Below are 15,760 nucleotides of genomic sequence, written 5' to 3' on the forward strand. Positions count from 1 at the left end.
TTACTTTTTATCTTCATCTCCACCAACTCCCGGAGCAAGAGCGTGGAGTTGGAGGGATGACGAACAGGCCTTAAGTGTTTAATTCAGAAATCAAAATCAAGTATTTTGATACACAATATGTAAAATAGCCCCAAACTCCAGAACCACAAATGCACAATAATAATGAAGTAACAATATAAACATGGTAGTCGTGCAAATGTAATTTTAAAGTGAACTACTATATGATATATCAACATTCAATTTTATAATAGTTCGCCAAGTGTGCCACTCGGCATATACCCCATTTTGATAAAGAGAGCTTCGCCGAGTTCCTTTCCTCAGATACTCGGCAAAGTCTTTACCGAGTGCTAAAATGAGGTACTCAGCAAAGTAAACTAGGCTGATGACCAGCTGACGTAAACGACGCCTATCACATGGCATGTTGTGTTTGTTGAGTACCTTTCGTTCCATACTCACCAAAGATGGGTACACCGAAGGGCGGCATGTCCTTGACTTTTGGTGAGTGATGTCTTCGGCTAAGCGTTTATGGGTTTGCCGAGTTTATTCCAATAAAAATTAAACATGAACAAAATACGATAGCAGATCAATTGGCTATGTACAGTCGCGTAGAGCGTACCACTACACTATGACTACACCAAGGTCAACCAAGTATTGAGAAACTTTTGCCTCACGATGGTAACCCTATATTGATGGAATAAAACTTTATTACCTGGAAAAAAAGGTCATACTAAATTTGCCATGTTACCAGTAAAAGTATAGCTATATAAATTAGCATCCAAACATCCGAGAAGACACTACTCCCTCTAGTGATCTAAATGCGCTTATATTTTTTTACAATTGGAGTACAAGATAAAATAATAAAATTCTAATTCACATAAATTATGTGTTGTGATTTGTGAATATACTTAAAATAGAGAGCTTGTAAGAAAAGAGGAAGACATGTAAAATATACTCCACCACTTGACCTCATAAATTAATTTAAGACCTAAATATGTCAATGTTCAAATTAGTTAGCAAAATCTTACTACATAATCAGGAGAAGGGGACGAGACGACGGGTAGTTCAGGATGTAAGTCGTGACGAACAGGGCTGTGAGTGGTTGTTTCCTCTCAAGTACTAATTGTTTTGAAAGAAGTGAATACCAGCCCATCACTACTGAACATTATGCTTGGTCAGGGAGGGATCCGGCTTGCCTGCTCCCTTCCCATGCTTCCATCCGTGCTCCCACCTAATCCAACGGTTGTCTTTCTCCTTTTTTTCTTTCTAATCTAATCATCTCCCCCCTGATTTTAAGGGGGTGGGGCCGGGCCTTATTTTGTTTCAATCAGATCAAGCCACGTATGCGGGAGCACGGATGGGCACACGAGAAGGGAGCAGGCAAGTCTCGTCCGTCAGGGAGTGCGCTTTGTAGGCCTGGTTAATTAGCACATTACTCCTACTTAAATATTAGCTGAACACTTGGTAGGAGCTCACATACACTCCTGCGGTCCTGCCCGGGTAAACCATGATGCATGGTGCGATTTGCCCTATTGTTTATCACCTGCGTACGCAGCCCGTGGCCAGGGAGCCCGGGCAAGTGCCCGGGGTGGCCGGGCGCTAGCTCCGCCACTGCGCCCCATCACTTCTCCCCCACCGTGAAGTGAAGAGAGAGAAAGGGGAGAATCGCGGGAGGAAAGCGGCGCCAGATCCATGGCAGACCTGGGAGGACACGCTAGGCGAGGCATGGCCTGCGTGCCGGGATGGCATCCGATGCTGCGCTAGCGTATCAGTTTGGCCCGTGTCTTTTGTCCTCCACACGCCGTTCTTCAATTCAGATGGGGTTTCCGATGGCGTAGCTACCGGAGATGCTTGCTCCACCTTCTTCATCCAGTTGGCCTGGGACCGCCAAGAACCCCATTCCCCTCCTGCATAGCGCCTGTGTGTCTAAGTGTGGCCATGGCCCATGCCCGTGTGTGCGTTCTTGTGAGCCGGGGGAGCAACAATGGCGGAGCTTGTGGTCGGGCCGCTGCTCTCCATGCTGAAGGACAAGGCGTCCATCTACCTTCTGGAGCAGTACAAGTTGATGGACGGCATGAAGGAGCAGCATGAGATCCTGAAGCTCAAGCTACCGGCCATCTTGGACATCATCCAAGATGCGGAGGAGAAAGGGGCTTACCGGCCCGGAGTATGTGCTTGGCTCGAGTCACTCAAGAATGTCGGCTATGAGGCGAACAATGTCTTCGACGAGTTCAAGTACGAGGTGCTGCGGCGTGACGCCAAGAAGAAGGGACACTACAAGAAGCTTGGATTTGATATCGTGAGCCTCTTCCCTGCCCACAACCCCATCGTATTTCGTTATAGGATGGGAAAGAAGTTGTGCAAGATTGTGCACACCATTAAGGTCCTTGTCGCAGAGATGAATGCCTTTGGATTCACACCAATGCAGGAAGCACCAGCATCCAAGCAGTGGCGCAACACAGATTCCATAATTATTGACCCTGAGAAGGATATTGTCAACAGATCTAGAAACAAACAGAAGAAGAAGATCGTGAATATATTGGTTGATCAAGCTAGTGACAGGGATCTCATTGTCCTTCCCATTGTTGGCATGGGTGGGCTGGGAAAGACCACCTTTGCGCAGCTTGTCTACAATGACCCTGAAATTAAGGTGTATTTCCAACTCCAGAGGTGGTGTTGTGTGTCAGATGATTTTGACATTGCTAAGATTGCAAGCAACATCTGTCAGACCAATGAGATGGATCGTGAAAAGGCATTGCAAAACCTTCAAAAGGAATTAGGTGGGAAGAGATGCTTTGTTGTGTTCGATGATGTATGGAATGAAGACGCTGATAAGTGGGAAAAACTCAAGACCTGCCTGAAGCATGGTGCCAAGGGGAGTGCAATACTGATGACCACTCGTAAACTAAAAGTGGCTCACATTATGAAGATGTGCATTGATGATAGCCATAACCTCGGAAAGCTACATAAAGTATTTCTAAAGGAAATACTTGAGAATAGAGCATTCTGTTTGCAAAAACCAAATGATGTTGAGCCTGAGCTAAGTGAGGTGGTTGAACTGATTCTGGATAGATGTGTGGGCTCTCCTTTAGCTTCCAAAGCCTTTGGATCTATGTTGAGTATAAAGACTAGCATGAAAGAATGGAGGGACATACTAACCAGAAGCAATACTTGCAATGAGGACACTTTACATGTACTCAAGCTCAGCTATGATGACTTGCCATCACACTTGAAACAGTGCTTTGCTTTTTGTGCAGTATTTCCCAAAGATTATGAGATTGATGTGGAAATATTAATCCAACTATGGATGGCACATGATTTAATACCACTGAAGAAAGGTGAACTTCTTGAAAGGGTGGGCAGAGAAATTTTTGATTAGCTCACTTGGAGGTCGTTTTTTCAAGATATTAAGCTAATCTCTCGAAGAAAAAATTATCAGCTCCGTTCTAGAACAGTATGCAAGATACATGATCTTATGCATGACATTGCGTTGTCTGTTATGGGAAAAGATTGTCTTACTATAGTTGATAGGCCTATTCAAAAGGAGTTGTTGTCAGCAGGCCCTACTTGCCACTTATTCTCATCCTGATAGTTGATAGGCCTAATATTTCCGATGACATGAATAATTCTGTTCAGCCTGATATTTTTATCCTAGAAATTGGGATGGCCTTGATCCTAAAAAGATTGATATTTTGCTGCAAAAGGGTCTTAAAAGAGAAGATATTGAGCATGGTCCGTATGACAAGTTCTCTAGAAGGTTTTCTGCATTATCATTTAACAGAATTCTCTCAAATGGAGAAATGTTTGACAGAGAGTGGCTTGTATACAGTAGCGACCTTCACAAAGTATTTTGTTTTTGTTGCAAGTTATTAAAAAGGGGGCTTGTGAGAGGCCAGCTAGCAAATGATGGTTTAAGTAACTGGATTCATCTTGGGGCTAGACTTAAAGAGCATGAATCAAGTAGAGAGCATATCACAAATATAACTGCATCGTATGACTACTGTCTTAGGTTCCAGAAGAATCAAACAATTGATAAAGTTGCTCAGTGAGAACTTGAAAAGGAAAGGAACATTAGAGAAAAGTTTTGCTCAGGATTTTGTTGATTGTAAAATTTCTTGACGACTGGAGTAGCGTAAAATATGATTGGTCGTACGACAGATTCTATTATATATGGCGTGTACAGTACACTTGGCGACTGCAGTAGTGTAAAATATGTTTGAAATGAAAAACAATTAAATGGAAAACACAAAACAAAAAGGAAAAATAAAGCTTAAATCATAAATCCTAAAACCCTAAATCTCTAGTCCCAGTTGGTGTCACTAACCAGGACTAAAGGTCCCCCAGCTCCGCGGGCTCATGCCACGTGGTGGGTTTTTGGTCTCGGATCGTGATGAACCCAGACTAAAGGGGGGGGGGGGGGGGGCTTTAGTCCCCACCCTTTAGTTCCAGTTGGACTAATGACCAATTCTGCACTAATGTAATAAAGTGATTATGCTTGAGTTATATTATGTTTTTTTACAAATATTAGGGCCACATTTTCCTTTTGGCACCAGGGCCCCAAATTCCTGGAGACGGGCCTGCCTAGATGGTTGCACAATGTGTGAGGAATCTCTGCAATTTGGTCAATATAAGTCACTTGAAGTACTTATCTTGAAAAGGTTGACCAAATTGCAAAGCCTATGGAGCCACAGTTCATCTACAGCATTTCTAGCATTAAAATACCTCACATTAGAAAATTTGGAAACTTTTGAGAGATGGGTGGCATCGGGAGAATATTTAACATTTCCTCTACTCGAGAATGTCAAAATTGAAAACTGCCCAAAGCTAATGACTCTGCCTGAAGCACCAAAACTCAAAGTTATAGAGCCAGCAGAAGAGAAGGCTCGACTATGCTTGTCAATATTCAGATCCAGGCATGTGTCTTGCTTGTCTGATTTGTCCCTGCGTGTCAATGATACAGAAGCAACACCAACACTGGAGCTTGATCAAGATCGTGAAGTATCTCTTTTGGAACTAAGGTTGCATGGTTGCAGCTTTTTGTTCTGCTCAAGTTCATCGCAGCCAACATTTGGGGTCTGGAAATGGTTTGGTCAGCTTGTGGAGTTGATAATCAACTCTTGTGATATGCTCTCTACTGGCCTGAAGAAGAGTTCCGAAACTTGGTATCATTGAAGTTTTTTTACATCAGTCACTGCAGCAAGCTAATAGGCCCCACCAAGGTGAAAGCATGCTGTACTCGAGGAAGGGATCAACTCCTGCCAAATCCAAAAAATTTAATAATAGAATATTGTGAGCGCTTGATAAAGATTTTCGTTCTTCCCCCATCTCTCACGAGTTTTCAGGTTTCCAACTGCGATAGTCTTGTGTCCATACTGGGGCAGGATGATAGGGAGTTGGAGAGTCTACAACACTTCGATACAGCAGCATCATCAGAACATTGAAGTGGCCTAGCATCCACGTGTATGCCAGAGCAGTCACCTTCACCCAGAATTAATACTTTGCCATGCCTCGAGTCTTTAGGTATAATTGGCTGTAAGAAGCTTCGGTTCGTGCCATAGCAGTTGGATACACTCCTAGAATTGTATATTTGGGATTGCAATGAGCTGGAGTCGCTGGATTGTTTGGGAGACCTGCCATCACTGAAAATACTAGTATTTCTTTCCAGATGTAAACATCTGGCATCTATACCAGGTAGTCGTGGAAACTTCTCAGCTCTACAGGAGCTCACTGTTAGATACTGCCCAGCTATAAATATGAAGCCACTTTAACGATGCCTCCAACAACGGCTCGATAGCCTTGAGCGCAAGGATATATCTCATGCTTGTTCAAGCGATCCTAATGAAGGTACCTCTCAGTTTCCCATACTTCATTTTTTTTTCTCTGTTTTCCCCCCTTGTCTATTGTGTTACAAGCGTACACCTTTGCAACCTGTAGTTTGCCTGTTTTGTTCAACTCTCCACGTATTTATAACTGGGAAACTCAGTTGTATGCCTGTTTTATCTTATATTTCAATGTCAAGAAGCTTGTCAGTAGAGTTTTCTCGCGTCTTAGTGACAAGAGGGCAGGTTTTCTTTCAATATGGTTATCCCAATATCAGTTTTCTGAATTCTGATATGGCTACCCCAATATCATTTATTCTTATATAAATCTGCAAGTTTTTGACCTGGATGCTGCTAATGTTCATAGAGATATTCTGACATCGTTTCCGTGTACATGGCTTAAACTATGGGAACCAAAATCCTGGAAATATATGATTGCTTCACAGCGCAAGCGCAAGGGCTGAATAGAAATACATATACCATGTAATACGTTTCTGGATTTCTTTTCTGCCTCTTGTTTTCTATAAATGTTGGTAGGCTAAAAGATTCGTTTTGGTATGTTCACCGTTCTTGGGCTGACTGTGTGAATGTTGGAAATATGCCCTAGAGGCAATAATAAATTGGTTATTATTATATTTTCTTGTTCATGATAATCGTTTATTATCCATGCTAAAATTGTATTGATAGGAAACTCAGATACATGTGTGGATACATAGACAACACCATGTCCCTAGTAAGCCTCTAGTTGACTAGCTCGTTGATCAATAGATGGTTACGGTTTCCTGACCATGGACATTGGATGTCGTTGATAACGGGATCACATCATTAGGAGAATGATGTAATGAACAAGACCCAATCCTAAGCCTAGCACAAAGATCGTGTAGTTCGTATGCTAAAGCTTTTCTAATGTCAAGTATCATTTCCTTAGACCATGAGATTGTGCAACTCCCGGATACCGTAGGAGTGCTTTGGGTGTGCCAAACGTCACAACGTAACTGGGTGGCTATAAAGGTACACTACAGGTATCTCCGAAAGTGTCTGTTGGGTTGGCACGAATCGAGACTGGGATTTGTCACTCCGTGTAAACGAAGAGGTATCTCTGGGCCCACTCGGTAGGACATCATCATAATGTGCACAATGTGACCAAGGAGTTGATCACGGGATGATGTGTTACGGAACGAGTAAAGAGACTTGCCGGTAACGAGATTGAACAAGGTATCGGGATACCGATGATCGAATCTCGGGCAAGTACAATACCGCTGGACAAAGGGAATTGAATACGGGATTGATTGAATCCTCGACATCGTGGTTCATCCGATGAGATCATCGTGGAACATGTGGGAGCCAACATGGGTATCCAGATCCCGCTGTTGGTTATTGGCCGGAGAGTTGTCTCGGTCATGTCTGCATGGTTCCCGAACCCGTAGGGTCTACATACTTAAGGTTCGGTGACGCTAGAGTTGTTATGGGAAATAGTATGTGGTTACCGAAGGTTGTTCGGAGTCCCGGATGAGATCCCGGACATGACGAGGAGCTCCGGAATGGTCCGGAGGTGAAGATCGGTATATTGGACGAAGGGTATTGGAGTCCGGAATTGTTCCGGGGGTACCAGGTGATGATCAGCGTGTCCGAAAGGGGTTTCGGAGGCCCCGACAAGCGTTGGGGGGCCTTATGGGCCAAGGGGAGAGGGCACATCAGCCCACTAAGGGGCTGAGCGCCCCTCCCACCCCATCTCACGTAACCAGGAGAGGTGGGGGCGCCACCCCTAGGGCAGCCGCCCCTCCCGGCTTGGGGGGCAAGGTTCCTAGGGGGTGGGGGCACCCAAACCCACCTAGGGTTTCCCCTGTGGCCGCCGCCCCTCCCCTAGGGAACCCTAGGGCGCCTCCCCCTCCTCCCTTCCCCCTATATATAGTGAGGGAGAGAGAGGGCAGCCGCACCCTTCCCCTGGCGCAGCCCTCTCCCTCCTCCTACACCTCCTCCTCCTCCATAGTGCTTGGCGAAGCCCTGCTGGAGAACCACGAGCTCCATCACCACCACGCCGTCGTGCTGCTGTTGGACTCTCTTCCTCAACCGCTCCCTCCTCCTTGCTGGATCAAGGCGTGGGAGACGTCTCTGTTCCGTACGTGTGTTGAACGCGGAGGTGCCGTCCGTTCGGCGCTAGGATCATTGATGATTTGGATCACGACGAGTACGACTCCATCAACCCCGTTCACTTGAACGCTTCCGCTTAGCGATCTACAAGGGTATGCAGATGCACTCTCCTTCCCTTCGTTGCTAGATTACTCCATAGATTGATCTTGATGATGCGTAGAAAATTTTAAATTTCTGCTACGATCCCCAACAGTGGCATCATGAGCTAGGTCTATGCGTAGTTTCTATGCACGAGTAGAACACAAAGCAGTTGTGGGCGTCGATTTTGTCAATTTACTTGCCGTTACTAGTCTTATCTTGATTCGGCGGCATCGTGGGATGAAGCGGCCTGGACCGACCTTACACGTACTCTTACGTGAGACTGGTTCCACCGACTGACATGCACTAGTTGCATAAGGTGGCTAGCGGGTGTCTGTCTCTCCCACTTTAGTCAGATCGGATTCGATAAAAAGGGTCCTTATGAAGGGTAAATAGAAATTGGCATATCACGTTGTGGTTTTCACGTAGGTAAGAAACGTTCTTGCTAGAAACCTATAGCAGCCACGTAAAAACTTGCAATAACAATTAGAGGACGTCTAACTTGTTTTTGCAGCATATGCCTTGTGATGTGATATGGACAAAAGGATGTGATGAATGATATATGTGATGTATGAGATTGATCATGTTCTTGTAATAGGAATCACAACTTGCATGTCGATGAGTATGACAACCGGCAGGAGCCATAGGAGTTGTCTTAATTTATTTATGACCTGCGTGTCAACATAAACGTCATGTAATTACTTTACTTTATTGCTAAAGCGTTAGCCATAGTAGTAGAAGTAATAGATGACGAGACAACTTCAAGAAGACACGATGATGGAGATCATGGTGTCATGCCGGTGACAACGATGATCATGGAGCCCCGAAGATGGAGATCAAAAGGAGCAAAATGATATTGGCCATAACATGTCACTATTTGATTGCATGTGATGTTTATCATGTTTTACATCTTATTTGCTTAGAACGACGGTAGCTTAAATAAGATGATCCCTCACAATAATTTCAAGAAAGTGTTCCCCCTAACTGTGCACCGTTGCGAAGGTTCGTCGTTTCGAAGCACCACGTAATGATCGGGTGTGATAGATTCTAACGTTCGAATACAACGGGTGTAAGCCAGATTTACACATGCGAAACACTTAGGTTGACTTGACGAGCCTAGCATGTACAGACATGGCCTCGGAACACGGAAGACCAAAAGGTCGAACATGAGTCGTATAGAAGATACGATCAACATGAGATGTTCACCGTTGATGACTAGTCCGTCTCATGTGATGATCGGACACGGCCTAGTCGATTCAGATCATGTTTCACTTAGATGACTAGAGGGATGTCTATCTGAGTGGGAGTTCATTATATAATTTGATTAGATGAACTCAATTATCATGAACATAGTCTAAATTGTCTTTGCAAATATGTTGTAGATAAATAGCTCACGTTGTAGCTCCCTGTTTCAATACGTTCCTAGAGAAAGATTAAGCTGAAAGATATTGTAAGCAATGATGCGGACTAGGTCCGTAGTCCGAGGAGTGTCCTCACTGCTACACAGAAGGCTTACGTCTTTGATGCACCGCTCGATGTGCAAACCCCTACAACGTCGTCTATGGATGTTGTGAACACCTGACAGACACATCCTGATGACTACTTGATAGTTTAGTGCACCATACTTTACGGCTTAGAATCGGGATTCCAATGACGTTTTGAACGCCATAGAACATATGAGATGTTCCAAGAGCTGAAATTGGGATTTCAGGCTCATGCCCGTGTTGAGAGGTGTGAGACCTCTGACAAATTCTTTTGCCAACAAAATGGAGGAGAATAGCTCAGCTAGTGAGCATGTGCTCAGAATGTCTGGGTACTATAATCACTTAAATCAAGTGGGAGTTAAACTTCCAGATAAGATAGTGATTGATAGAGTTCTCTAGCCACTATCACTAAGCTACTAGATCTTCGTGATGAACTATGACATGCAAGGGATGGAGTTGATCCCAGAGCTGTTCGCGGTGCTTAAGACCGCAAAAGGTAGAAATCAAAGAAGGAGCATCAAGTGTTGATGGTTTAACAAGACCACTGGTTTCAAGAAGGGCAAGGGCTAGAAGGGAAACTTCATGGATGGCAAACCAGTTGCCGCTCCAGTGAAGGAACCCGAGGTTGAACCCAAACCCGAGACTAAGTGCTTCTACTGTAAGGGGAACGGTCACTGGTAGCGGAATTACCCCAAATGCATGGTAGATAAGAAGGCTGGCAACTTCAACAAAGTATATACGTGTTATTAATGTGTACCTCGCTAGTACTCCTGGTAGCACCTGAGTATTGGATACCGGTTCAGTTGCTATTACTGGTGACTTGAAGCAAAAGCTACGGACTAAACAGAGACTGGCTAAGGGCGAGGTGACGATGTGTGTTGGAAGTGTTTCCAAAGTTGATGAGATCACCATCGCACGCTCCATCTGCCTTCGGGATTAGTATTGAACCTAGATAAATGTTATCAGGTGTCTACATTGAGCATGAATATGATTAGATCATGTTCATTGCAATACGGTCATTCATTTAAGTTAGAGAATAATGGTTATTCTGTTTACATGAATGATACCTTTCATGGTCATGCACCCTATGTGAATGGTTCATTGAATCTCGGTCGTGGTAATACACATGTTCACGCCAAAAGATGTAGAGTTAATAATGATAGTACCACTTTCTCGTGGCACTGCCGCTTAGGTCATATTGGCGTAAGATGCATGAAGAAACTCCATGTCGATGGATGTTTGGAGTCACTTGATTTTGAATCGCTTGACACATGCGAGCCATGCCTCATGGGCAGGATGACTAAGACCCCGCTTTCAGGTACAATGAAACGGGCAAGTGACTTGTTGGAAATCATACATGCTGATGCGTGTGATCCAATGAGAATTGAAGCGTGTGGTGGATATCGCTATTTTCTCATCTTCACTGACGATTTGAGTAGATATAGGTATATTTACTTAATGAAGCACAAGTCTGAAATGTTTGAAAAGTTCAAGCAATTTCAGAGTGAAGTTAAGAATCATCATAACAAGAAGATCGAATTCCTACGATCTGATCAATGAGAATATCTGAGTTATGAGTTTGGCAAACACTTAAGACATTGTGGAATTGTTTCACAGTTGAAGCCACCTGGAACACCACTGGGTTATGGTGTGTCCGGATGTCGTAATCGAACCTTATGAGATATGGTGCGATCTATGATGTCTCTTATCTATCTACCGTTTTCATTTTGAGGTTATGCGTTAGAGACAACTACATTCACTTTAGATAGGACACCATCTAAGTCCGTTTAGACGGCGTCGTATGAACATTGGTTTGGCAAGAAACCAAAGTTGTCGTTTCTTAATGTTTGGGGCTGCGATGCTTAAGGCTTCAGCCGGAGAAGCTCGAACCCAAAGTGGACAAACACATCTTCATAGGATACCCAAAGGTGACAATAGGGTATACCTTCTATCTCAGATCCGAGGGCAAATTGTTTGTCGCTAAGAACGGGTCCTTTCTCGAGAAGGAGTTTCTCTCGAAAGAATTGAGTGGGAGGAAGATAGAACTTGATGAGGTTGTCGAACCTTCACTTCAACCAGAGAGTGACGCAACACAGAAAGATGTTTTCTGTGGCGCCTACATCTGTTGAATAGGAAGTTAATGATGGTGATCATGAAGCTTCGGATCAAGTTGCTATCGAACCTCGTAGGTCGACAAGGATATGTACTACTCCTAAGTGGTACGGTAATCCTGTCTTAGATATCATGTTGTTAGACAACAATGAACCTACGAGCTATGGAGAAGCGATGGTGGGCCCGTATTCCAACAAATGGTTAGAAGCCATGAAATCCGAGATAGGATCCATATATCAGAACAAAGTATGGACTTTGGTGGACTTGCCCGATGATCGGCAAGCCATTGAGATAAATGGATCTTTAGGAAGAAGACGGACGTGGGCGGTAATGTTACTGTCTATGAAGCTCGACTTGTGGGAAAGAGTCTTTTCACAAGTTCAAGGAGTTGACTACGATGAGAATTTCTCACCCGTAGCGATGCTTGAGTCCGTCGGAATCATGATAGCATTAGCTGTATTTTTCGATTATGAAATCTTACAGATGGATGTCAAAACAAGTTTTCTTACCAGTTTTCGTAAGAAGAGTTGTATGTGATACAATAAAAGGTTTTGTCGATCCTAAGGATGCTAAAAGGTATGCTGGCTCTAGCAATCCTTCTATGGACTAGAGCAAGCATCTCAGAATCGGAATATATGCTTTGATGGAGTGATCAAAGATTTTAGGTTTATACAATGTTTGCTAGAAACTTGTATCTACAAGAAAGTGAGTGGGAGCACTACAACATTTTTGATAAGTATATGTGGATGACATATTGTTGATCCGAAATAATGTAGAATTTCTGGAAAGCATAAACGGTTGTTTGAAGAGTGATTTTCAAAGGAAGACCTGGATAAAGCTGCTTACATATTGGGCATCAAGATCTATAGAGATAGATCAAGACGCCTGATGATACTTTCAAAGAACGCACACCTTGACATGTTTTTGAAGGAGTTCAAAATAGATCAGTCAAAGAAGGGGTTCTTACCTGAGTTGTAAGGTGTGGAGTTGAGTAAGACTCAAAGATTGACCATGGCAGAAGAAAGAGGAAGGACGAAGGTTGTCCCCTATGCTTTTGTCATAGGCTCTATAAGGTATGCCATGCTGAGTACCGCACCTGATGTGTGCCTTGCCACATGTCTGGAAAGAGGGTACAAAGGTGATCTAGGAGTAGATCACCAGATAGCAGTCAAAATTATCCTTAAAGGAATAAGGAAATGTTTCTCGGTTATGGAGGTGATAAAGAGTTCGACGTAAAGAGTTATATCGATGCAAGCTTAACACCTATCCGGATAGCTCTGAGTAGAGATACCGAATACGTATAATGGAGCAACAATTTGGAATAGCTCCAAGTGGAACGTGGCAGCAGCATCTACGATATAAAGTTTTGCGAAATACATAGGGATCTGAATATGGAAAGACCCGTTGACTACAACCTCTCTCACAAGCATAACATGATCAAACCCAGAACTCTTTGAGTGTTTATCACATAGTGATGTGAACTAGATCATTGAGTCTAGTAGACTCTTGGATGTTGGTCACATGGCGATGTGACCTATGAGTGTTAATCACATGGTGATGTGAACTAGATTATTGACTCTAGTGCAAGTGGGAGACTGTTGGAAATATGCCCTAGAGGCAATAATAAATTGGTTATTATTATATTTCCTTATTCATGATAATCATTTATTATCCATGCTAGAATTGTATTGATAGGAAACTCAGATACATGTGTGGATACATAGACAACACCATGTCCCTAGTAAGCCTCTAGTTGACTAGCTCGTTGATCAATAGATGGTTACAGTTTCCTGACCATGGACATTGGATGTCGTTGATAACGGGATCACATCATTAGGAGAATGATGTGATGGACAAGACCCAATCCTAAGCCTAGCACAAAGATCGTGTAGTTCGTATGCTAAAGCTTTTCTAATGTCAAGTATCATTTCCTTAAACCATGAGATTGTGCAACTCCCGGATACCATAGGAGTGCTTTGGGTGTGCCAAACGTCACAACGTAACTGGGTGGCTATAAAGGTACACTACAGGTATCTCCGAAAGTGTCTGTTGGGTTGGCACGAATCGAGATTGGGATTTGTCACTCCGTGTAAACGGAGAGGTATCTCTGGGCCCACTCGGTAGGACATCATCATAATGTGCACAATGTGACCAAGGAGTTGATCACAGGATGATGTGTTACGGAACGAGTAAAGAGACTTGCTGGTAACGAGATTGAAAAAGGTATCGGGATACCGACGATCGAATCTCGGGCAAGTACAATACCACTGGACAAAGGGAATTGAATACGGGATTGATTGAATCCTCGACATCGTGGTTCATCCGATGAGATCATCGTGGAACATGTGGGAGCCAACATGGGTATCCAGATCCCGCTGTTGGTTATTGGCCGGAGAGTTGTCTCGGTCATGTCTGCATGGTTCCCGAACCCGTAGGGTCTACATACTTAAGGTTCGGTGATGCTAGAGTTGTTATGGGAAATAGTATGTGGTGACCGAAGGTTGTTCGGAGTCCCGGATGAGATCCCGGACATGAAGAGAAGCTCCGGAATGGTCCGGAGGTGAAGATTGGTATATTGGACGAAGGGTATTGGAGTCCGGAATTGTTCCGGGGGTACCAGGTGATGATCAGCGTGTCCGAAAGGGGTTTCGGAGGCCCCGGCAAGCGTTTGGGGGCCTTATGGGCCAAGGGGAGAGGGCACATCAGCCCACTAAGGGGCTGAGCGCCCCTCCCACCCCATCTCACGTAACCAGGAGAGGTGGGGGCGCCACCCCTAGGGCAGCCGCCCCTCCCGGCTTGGGGGGCAAGGTTCCTAGGGGGTGGGGGCACCCAAACCCACCTAGGGTTTCCCCTGTGGCCGCCGCCCCTCCCCTAGGGAACCCTAGGGCGCCTCCCCCTCCTCCCTTCCCCCTATATATAGTGAGGGAGAGAGAGGGCAGCCGCACCCTTCCCCTGGCGCAGCCCTCTCCCTCCTCCTACACCTCCTCCTCCTCCATAGTGCTTGGCGAAGCCCTGCTGGAGAACCACGAGCTCCATCACCACCACGCCGTCGTGCTGCTGTTGGACTCTCTTCCTCAACCTCTCCCTCCTCCTTGCTGGATCAAGGCGTGGGAGACGTCTCCGTTCCGTACGTGTGTTGAACGCGGAGGTGCCGTTCGTTCGGCGCTAGGATCATCGGTGATTTGGATCACGATGAGTACGACTCCATCAACCCCGTTCACTTGAACGCTTCCGCTTAGCGATCTACAAGGGTATGTAGATGAACTCTCCTTCCCCTTGTTGCTAGATTACTCCATAGATTGATCTTGGTGATGCGTAGAAAATTTTAAATTTCTGCTACGATCCCCAACAGTGAATTCATTGTAGGATAGTGCATGGCTCTTGCACATGCAAATGACTTGACATAATTGGTAACTACCCTCTTTAAGGGAATCTTCAGTGCGAAATACATTGTAGGATAGTGCATGGCACCTGCACATGCAAATGATCTGATAGAGTTTCAACTTTAATGGAGGCATGTCTCGACGGAGGGGGATGGCGATTGGCGTGGCGAGCATGGCGGCGACCGCGGGCACCGTGCGCGGTGCGGCGACGAGCGTGGATCTCGGCGCACGTGGCGAACGCCCGTCGAGGAAGGAGGGCGACACGGGCGATCCCGACGACACGAGATGGGAGGTCTCATTTGCCCCTGATTTCCGATCTCGAAGCTCGATCTCTTTCCAGCCAGGGACTCTGCTTCTCCGACACGAGGCGCTCCGGCTGGTGCTGCTCGACGCCGGCGGGCGGACGGTAGACGCGCGGGCGCTTCGAGAAGGAGAGGGCGTGTACGATGGCGATGCCCTCTCCTTTCTGTGCCACCTGGTCAGGGTTGACCGGCGACTTCCCCAGCCATGCATGCCCCCTGCTCTTGGGTCCGGCTTGCATGGGGGTGGGGCATGGCGGCGGACCGCCTCTCGATGCGCTCCACCTGGCGTGAGTGCGGGGGAGAGAGGGCCAGATCCATGGCCGTCTAACAGCCATGAGGGCCCCAGAGATACTGTGGGGCACGGGGAGGATAAGAGGACGCGTGCGGATCCCCCACCCTGGGGAGCGGGCGACTCGCATCTCCAACATCTCTTC

General features: G+C 45.5%; 1 pseudogene; it reads left to right on the top strand.

Moving 5' to 3' along the window:
• The first annotated feature begins 1,880 nt into the window (after positions 1 to 1,880).
• LOC125532621 lies at positions 1,881 to 6,280 on the top strand (annotated as a pseudogene).
• Positions 6,281 to 15,760: the final 9,480 nt, after the last annotated feature.

This window comes from Triticum urartu, chromosome 1 (genome assembly GCF_003073215.2).
Source record: "Triticum urartu cultivar G1812 chromosome 1, Tu2.1, whole genome shotgun sequence".
NCBI lineage: Eukaryota > Viridiplantae > Streptophyta > Magnoliopsida > Poales > Poaceae > Triticum > Triticum urartu.